The sequence below is a fragment of the Papaver somniferum genome, chromosome 8, assembly GCF_003573695.1.
Source record: "Papaver somniferum cultivar HN1 chromosome 8, ASM357369v1, whole genome shotgun sequence".
Lineage (NCBI taxonomy): Eukaryota > Viridiplantae > Streptophyta > Magnoliopsida > Ranunculales > Papaveraceae > Papaver > Papaver somniferum.
Genome location: NC_039365.1, coordinates 6620776 through 6629710, shown reverse-complemented (window position 1 = coordinate 6629710; position 8935 = coordinate 6620776). Strand labels below are relative to the sequence as shown.

Here is an 8935-nt window from a genome sequence, read left to right as displayed (position 1 = left end):
CCGGTGCTGATAAATAACAAAATCACTTGAACACTGCTGATAATTATTCAATCCTCATCTTAAAATCCTGTTCAATTATTTTTGATCTAGTATCATCGCAATCAACCATTTATTATACTCGTAATGGTATAACATTTCTTAAGTAAAAAACCTGTCCACATTATACTCGTAAGGTTAAAATATTCCTTCCGTAAATAACCTAATGCCAAGCACTATGGTGAGGTGTTTCGCTACACTATCCTCTAATTGTAGCGAAATCCAACCACTATGATCTCCCATATGCCTTTAGAGAAGGGATATCCTTTAGCTACATTTCAAAACTAGACAGATCCGATAGACTTTCTAGCGTAGAGAAATCACACGGATACTGAGTATCCGTTTGATTTTTCACTTTACGGGAACTCAGTTTCCGTTTTTCAGTTAAAACGGATATTCAACATCCGTGACTTTTTTACACGGGAACTGACACTTAGATACATTTCAAAGTTGGAAAGATCTGATAGATTTTGTAGCGTAGAGAAATCACATGGATACTGAGTATCCATTTGACTTTGTAGCGTAGATATATCACATGGATACTGAGTATCCATTTGACTTTGTAGCGTAGAGAAATCACACGGATACTGGGTATCCATTTGATTTTCACTTTACGGATACTCAGTATCCGTGACTTTTTTACGCGGAAGCTGAATTCTCGTTCCGTAAATTTTATTTGTTTGACCTTTTTTCGTTTACACTCCACTCACACCAGATCATAACCATCCATAATTCTGACCGACTATTTTTTATTGGCCGTCGGATCCCAACAGTTATTTTTTCAAAATTTGAGAAAAATGTCTATATTTGAAATAGAAACTTATTTTTCTTATCAAACATCTTCCTACAACCATATTTTTTCCACTTAAATCTCTCAAATTTTCTTCTTTAACTTTAAAAAGTTGTCTTTTGTTTATTTTCTTGTTCATCTCTTTTGTTTGTAGACAGTAATGTCGCAACACCAAAAGGAGAAATCAAAACCCAGAAAGAGTTTCAGTATTCTAGAAGACCATCATATTTGTACTACGTTTTGTGCTCTACAGGGAAGGGAAATTTCCGAATATGCAAGTCCTTTATGTAAAACTTTTTGAAAAGTTTATCGTACCCTGTGGTGGAAATCCATATAATCGTACTACAAAAAGTGTCCGCAGTCGGTTTAGTATATTCGAGACAAAATGGATAAATTTATGAGTGTATTGCAAGAGTCGGTGCAATTAATCTGGGCTTAGACTCTAATATCCGGGTATATTATCAAATCATGTTCACAACACTTGTTGGAATCGTACAACACATCTCATTGACCTAAGATATCAACAGTATCATGAAAATCGAAAAAAAAAATTAACTTGAAACCCTAAAATTAGGATGACGTACCTACGATGATTTCGTGGATGGAATTCAAAAATGGAGGATGCATGGAATAACCTTTGAATATGGATCAAACACTTTTATTTTTAACCATAGAATCACACGAAATCACCATGAGAATCAAAAGGGGGAAAAAGAGTTTGGGAGAGTTTGAAAAGGTTTTCAGAGAAAGAGAAATATAGTGAAGAAATCAGTGCGTCTCCTAAATGTTTATACTTTAAAAACGTCAAGTCAAAGCCTTGAGACCCATTTCCTTAGCTCCACCAATTTACTTCTCTCAGGCACTGGAGTTTGCATTGGTTTGATACTAAGATTAATTTTGATGCTAAAAATTGTTTAATATTTATATAGTTATACTGTGGAAAATCTGGAAAGCACACTTTAGTGCTAGCATGGAAAACAAGCGACAATGTCCCGTCGTAACTATCCATCAAATCCAGATTTTGTTAGAGTCCCTGACTCAAACACAGAAGATTTATTTGAGTCTTCAGAAACCTTTTCTTGCTACTGAAACTACCTCTAATAAGCATCGTTTTCATTATTCAATGGTGCATCAATACCCTGACACTTGTTTAATGTTTGTAGATGCTTCATTGGGGAAATGTTCTTCTTCTGCAGGCTGTGGGATTGTCTTCTATAGAGCCAATGGTCGATTTGAAGCAGCCAGATACTGGAAAACACATGCGGAATAAATTCTAGAAGCTGAAGCTCAAGCACTGTTGACGGTTGCACAATGGTCTCAAGATATGCATGCTCAGAACATCAAAATCATCTCTGACAATCTTGCGCTTGTTAATGCCATCAATGGTAATCTTTCTATATCCCTTGGACACTTTTCTCTTATGTTCAGGATTGTAAAAACGGATTAACTTTATTAGGTAGTTCCCTATGTAAATATGTTTCGCGTAAAATAAATGAATCAGTAGATATTTTGGCTAAGTTAGCTAGGAAATCCCATGTAACTAGTGTTTGAGATAACACACCCCATGTATGTATTTCAGATAAGCTGCTTCCTATCTTGTAATCCCTGTACTCCTTTTTTGGTTTGGTTTTAATACAATGTTACTTTCAAAAAAAAAATAAAAAATACATAAGGTATAGTTGAGGGAAATTTGCAATAATGGAAAGGGAAAAACTTATCCTGTGCATGCAAGTTAGGAATCATGATAAAATCATCCACGTCTGCAATGCCTATGTACCAGATGAATTGTTTCAGAGTCCCAGTGGCAGTGACAGAAAGCATTGATAAAATGCAGTAGGATTTTTTCTGGGGGAAAAATGAGAATGGAAAAAAGGGGTTTTTCTAAAGGCTTGAATTGGAGTTTGTATACCAAACAGTATGAGAGGAATGGGATTTCTGAACCTAAGGGAGTTTGACTCGGCAATGCTAGCCAAAGTTAGTTGGAGATTGTTGAAGGAACCTAAAGGCCTGTGGGGGGCAATTTACAAAAGAAAGTATTTACTAGAGTCCAGTCTGCTGAACAAGAACTAAAATGTTCCGACAAGGATTCGTGGGTGTGGAAAAACTTAAGGAAGGAAGTGGGAAAGATAAGAGATAACGTTGAATGGAAGGTGGGGGATGGCAAAACTATCAGAGTGTGGGAGGATGTTTGGTACAAGGGGCAGCAACAACAGTTGGTAGAACCATTCCATCAAAACCAAAAGATCGTCTATGTGGAGGAACTAATGGATAAGTCGGGAGAGGAATGGAAGTGGGATACAATGAAAGTGGATTTGTACTTTGAACCACAAGTGTGTCTGAAAATTAAAGAAACAAAGATAACCTCAGGGAGAGAAGATGAAATAACTTGGAAACTTGAAAAGAATGGGAAGTTCAGTATTAAGTATCTGTATAGGAAGATAATGCAAAGGGGTCAACCAGAAGATATCCAAAGGAAACAATTATGGAGTAAGGTATGGAGAATGAACACAATACCAAGAGTGAAGACATTTGTCTGGAAATGTATCCACTACATACTGCCTTTGAACGAGAGGATTGCTAGGATTCTACCGTATATCAACAAGATCTACCCACTGTGTGGGAAGCAAGAGGAAACTCTCACACATATATTCATGAGTTGCGATTTCAAAATCGATGTCCCCAGTCATATGGGAATTAGACTCAATGTCTATACTAATAACCAAACTACCTTCCACTGCTGGATGAAGGACTGGTTCAATAGAGGTAGAAGTAACAGATTATGATCCATTGAGTGGACTGACTTCCTAGCAATTACTTGCTTGGAAATCTGGAAGAACAGATGCGACTTAGTGTTTAGAAAAGTTAAGCTTAACCCTAAGAGAACAGGTATGAGTATTAACAACTTGGTAAATCACAATAGAAGGATTAAAGAAGTAGAAAACCTGAATTCTAAGGTCGAAATAATAGACAATTCTAAACCCATAGTCATCAACATATTAGCTGTTAAGATTAGCATAACTTTGAGTATCAGTAATAATCACTTGGAAGGAGGAATTCCCCTAATTCTATCAGATCATACAGGAAATATTTCTGAAGCAAGATGCCAGTACCTTGAAGCAGGTACAGAAGAAGATCTAGCAGATGAAGCAGCTTCCATGACAATCCGATGGGCTCACCAGCTGAACCACACGCAGGTAGAAGTTGAAGAAGACAATGAGAAAGTCCCTGAAACAGTTAAGAATATCAATACCAAGATCTAGCCGATGAAGCAGACAATACAGCTTCATACACTGTTTCTAAGGGGTGTTCCCTTTAGGCTTAGTCTTATGGGATAGATTGGATGGAGAGATTGGGTGAAAAGTGTTGCAAATTCTGATAAAGCTGTTGGGAAAGTGTTGAAGGAAAATATAGATAGTTCTCTCTCCTAGCGATTGCTCGCAGGTGAAGTAGCTGCGAGATAGAAACGCCGAACCATTAGGCGCTCAAAAAGTTCCCCAAACGCCGAATGAAACGGCGCTGAAGGAAAATTCTGAAAATTAACGCTGGATGGTTCGGCGTTGGACACCAACGCCGAATGGAACGGCGTGGAAGCCAACGCCGAACCGTCCAGCGCTTGACCTTTTTTTTTTCCCCAACTCTTCCTGAACTCTATTTACGTTATGTTCCGATCGTATTTTGTTTCAAAATTTGGAAATTTCGCCTATGTTTTCCAGAATTCGATTTATACATTGCAATTTATTTCAATCGTATTTTGTTTAAAGAATTGGGTTTGTTTCAATCGTATTTTGTTTCAAAATTAGGAAATTTATGAAAGTAAAAATAGTCTTTTGAGGATTTGTAATCTTCCATTACATTGTAAAACAATGTTACAATTTTTTTTTGACATTAAAATCCGACTAACTTAAAACATAAAAAATTACATTTAAATTGAAATCTTACTAGTAAATAACTTAAATTATCACTTTAGTTTAGGGGATAGGGTCCAAACCATAACGGGATAAAATCTCGTTCTTCTATATTTTGTAGATGGGTCTCTCACATTCTTGTAATTCATCCAAGGGTTGTTGTAGGATTTTCATTTCCGAATCTCTTTGCTGCGTTTGTGCCAAGATTGTAGAGCTTTCCAAGTTCTTCCTTAGATACTCTTCCTCTCTTTCATATTTGGCCTCTCTTTGTGCTTGTGTGTTTTCAAGAAGATCGATGAGTTTATCCATTTTTTCATCTGATTTGTGCGATGCTTTAGCCTCATGAGCCCTTTTTTTTTGCTTGATCTCTACCTTCACTTCTAACATCATCAGTTACTTCAAAAAAGCGACTTCTGTTTGATAAATCAGAGGATTCAGAATTAGATGAACTTCCACCAAACCTTGCCATATTTTGGAAATCTTGATCCAAATTATCATCTTCATTTTCTTCAGTAGCTTGAGTTTGTTGACTAGGTTGCGTGGAAGTACCGACCCCATCATCATTATTCACCGCGGGGTTGTAATCGGGTTGATAAGTCTTCAATATCTGGAAAACCGAATCGTACTTCCAAAGTTTTCCAGTCGATGCTTCATAATTCTGTTTTCCACGATGATACTGGGAAAATAATAAAATGAAAAACTTAGAGAAAGAAAGAAAGAGAACAAAATGGAAGAAAGAAAACATTAAAAAACTATCATTCTTACATAATCCGCCTCGGTCATTTCCAGCCGATAACATTAAAAATTATAATAAAATGATACTGCGCTCCATTTCCGGCCGTTGATCCACTAAAACCAAGTTCTCGAATTCCCAACGCCGAACCGTTCGGCGCGGTCAATATGGTTGACCAAATCAAGCGTCGAACGGTTCAGCGTTGGACGCCGAACCAAGCAGCGTTCCGCTGCGGTTCTAGCAACGCCATAAGACTTAATAGCTCTGCCTGGGTGAGCTGGATGACCAATCTAGCTGCTAGATTGGCCACCCATAAGACTAAGCCTTAGAATAGATAAGGTGATTGGCAGGTGAAGCAAATATTTCCCGAATTTAGTAATTTAAAATTCAAAACATCCCACTTGCACCGTAAATCATGTGAGACAGAGTTTTTTCTGACACATAAATCCAAACATATATTTTCTCTATCCTAATAAGAAACGAGTCATCAACTTCTCTGTCATTGCTGTCACCTATCCATCCCCGTACTAGAGTACTTAAAACGTGTCAAACCACAATTAGATCTACAAACCAAAAGAACCGAACTCTATAAACCAGCATCCATTGGATCAAAAACCAATTGGGATTTCTTCTGGTTCCAGCTATAATCTACAGGGAGAGAAAACAAAAATATAATAACGGTTCACAGTTGTTGGTGGGGTTAGGCGATGAACGAATCAGATTTGGTCTTACTATTCATACAGAGCGGATGATGTTGAAAATATAAAGCAAGCAGGAGGTTTTGGGGTTTCAACTTTTCATTCCAGAAAACCAAGAAGAAGAAAGAAAAAGAGAGATTGAACCTATTTTCTTTCCTGAAAATTCTCACGATTTGAAAGAAATTCTCGCAGAATCCGTTAAGGTACGATCTCTCAATCTCTCTAAAATAGGTGTTTCAGTTTTGTACAAATCTTGTCTGAAAACCATGAATATCTCCTGTTTTATCTCTGTATAATCATGATTTTGACCTTATCCGTTTTAACATAAACTAGGTTAATTATTAGGATTTTTTGTGAATTTTTTTTTGGATTTCTGAAATTTTGTGATTCTGATCCAATTCCAAATGTCAATCTATGGATGGAAAAATTGGGTTAAGAATTATTCAAATCCCGGATGTTGATTTTGTGAGGTTTTATGGTAACAAAGACCAATTTTTGTGTACTAGGATGTTTTGAACCATTAGATAGGTGATCTGGAAAAGTAAGGGATTCAGATCTTTTGCCTTATCCAGAAGACTTTGTCCTTTTAATCATTTGATGTTAGACTTTGGGATGTTTTTAATGTTTAATGTCAGAATGAATGGATTCATGTGATTCACAAACATATTGGAAGTATTGAGATTAAAAGAAACTAGTGGTGTTAGTCTGTCTATCTTGTTAATTTGATGCTGCTGTTGAGCTTGTGTAATCTTATATATACTGACCTATCAATCTTACTAGATACGTCGAAATGGCTATGACCTCCATTCAAGTAATGGGAATATGATGAATGTTGTAGGATTAGTAAAGAATTCCTCATAATTTTGCGTATTATGGAGCAGTTTATAGGCCCAATTCCAGGTTTATATTCCCCGAAACAATTAGTCATCCGTATAAGAAACGAAAATACATCATTCGGAAGTATGTGTGCAATGTTAAAAGTGATCATAATCTTATCCAAATGTATCTAAAGTGGTTTACTTTCACAAAATTGGCTATGACCTCAGATTTCAACTTATGGAAATATGGTCGCTGTTGAGATTAGAACAAATTTCCTCGTAATCTTCTTTTATGCGGTATTACAGAGCATTCTTCATAAAACCAATTAATTGTATCATTAAGGGTAGACAACTCTGAGTTTAACTAAGTCCTGGTTAAGCTTCGTGCTAAAGTTGCTCTCGGGTTGTGAAGAATTTCACTTTTACTACTCGTTAAGTCATTATGGGTGATTCATATTAGCATTCAACTAATTATTCTGGTTACTACAATAGAGAACTGGATTTTTGAGTGCCTTCAGTTTCTCGCAGGGGTATTGGTTAGAGCTCTGTTTTTGGGCATAGAGGAGATTAGCTAGAGGCTCTACTTTATGTTAGTGAACCCTCCTTCAACACCCTGTTTTTTGCATTAATTCTATTATTTCTTGGTACTGAGGACTTTCTTTTAGCCTCCTCTTGACCCTTATCTGTGCCGAGAGACAAGTTTGGGACCTGTATGGCATTGACAGTTTTTTATAGATGCCAACATCCCTTGAAGTTTGCTGGCTTCCATTCCTCAAGCTGATGTTCATGTACTGTATATACATGCCTGGTCTGATGTGTCTTTGGGTATTTAGGTCACTATTGAAGTTGCTATTTTGTATACGACATCTACTGTTAGGAAACATCTAATATATGGAATTTGTATTGGTTTAGGAAATGGACTATTGCCTGAGATTTGTGTTTCTAATATTAGAGTTTGGTCTATAAATAGAGGGTGCACCTTAGAAAATTAGGGGTGACTGCAAGTTGTATCGTAGGGTAAAAAGAATTGAAAGTTGGGAGGTGTACAAACCCCGAGAGGATTATGTGAGCAAAACAGAGAAAACAAAGGATTGAAAAGGAGTGTGTAAATTCTAGTGTTGATGTTAGTGGAAAATAGTTGTTCACCAGCGGTGAACGTAGCTGTTGAAGTGTGTGAACTGTTCTTTATTTTTTCTTATGTTAGTAATTGTCATTCAAGTTAGTAGATCATGGGTATACAAATTGTTCTCCAAATATATTTTTTTTGACATGTAATTACGGTCTTTACTATTGTTGCTGAACTATTTGTGAATTGAACTCTCGTGTCTACAGGACAGAGAGTATCGTCATTGTATGGATACCAAATCACCGTGCAAAGTGGTGTCATCCAAGGAGCTGACTAGGGAGTCGCTTATTGCCATCTCCGAGTCCATTCCTGATCAGACCGAGTTAATTCCTGATCAGAGTCTGCCGACTAGGGAGTCTCTTATTGCCATCTCTGACTCCATTCCTGAAAACGATTTTGCCTCGAAAATTTCATCTGAAGACTTCACAAGACCTGAAATTTCATCTGAAGACTTCGCAAGACCTAATGGGATTGTCGTGAAAGACGGTGATGGGGCTGATGGTTATAGGTCTAAGCTGATTTCATTATCTTACACACCGTCACCAGATAATTAAGGTTTTCCTGTTGCAGTTGGTCACATTGAAGATTAGCCACTCGAAGTAACTCATAATCTATGTTTTTATTGTGCTTGAACCGTTTAGGCATACACTTGATGTTTGGTTATAAAGCTGGTCTTGGTGTAAACAAAGACATTAAAATAAAACTAATCTACAAATGTATAGATGTATGATCTTTTATAAGACTTCCTCAGTAGAAAATACATCAGATTTGTTAAACTTGGATCGATTACTTTCCTTTGTTTATAGTCTTTCATGGATGTTATTGCTCT

General features: G+C 36.7%; 1 long non-coding RNA gene across 1 annotated transcript; it reads left to right on the top strand.

The window, feature by feature from the left end:
- The first annotated feature begins 6151 nt into the window (after positions 1-6151).
- On the top strand, positions 6152-8908 carry LOC113302117. Its single transcript, XR_003336656.1, has 2 exons — positions 6152-6365; positions 8313-8908. It is a non-coding gene; the product is annotated as an uncharacterized LOC113302117 (long non-coding RNA).
- Positions 8909-8935: the final 27 nt, after the last annotated feature.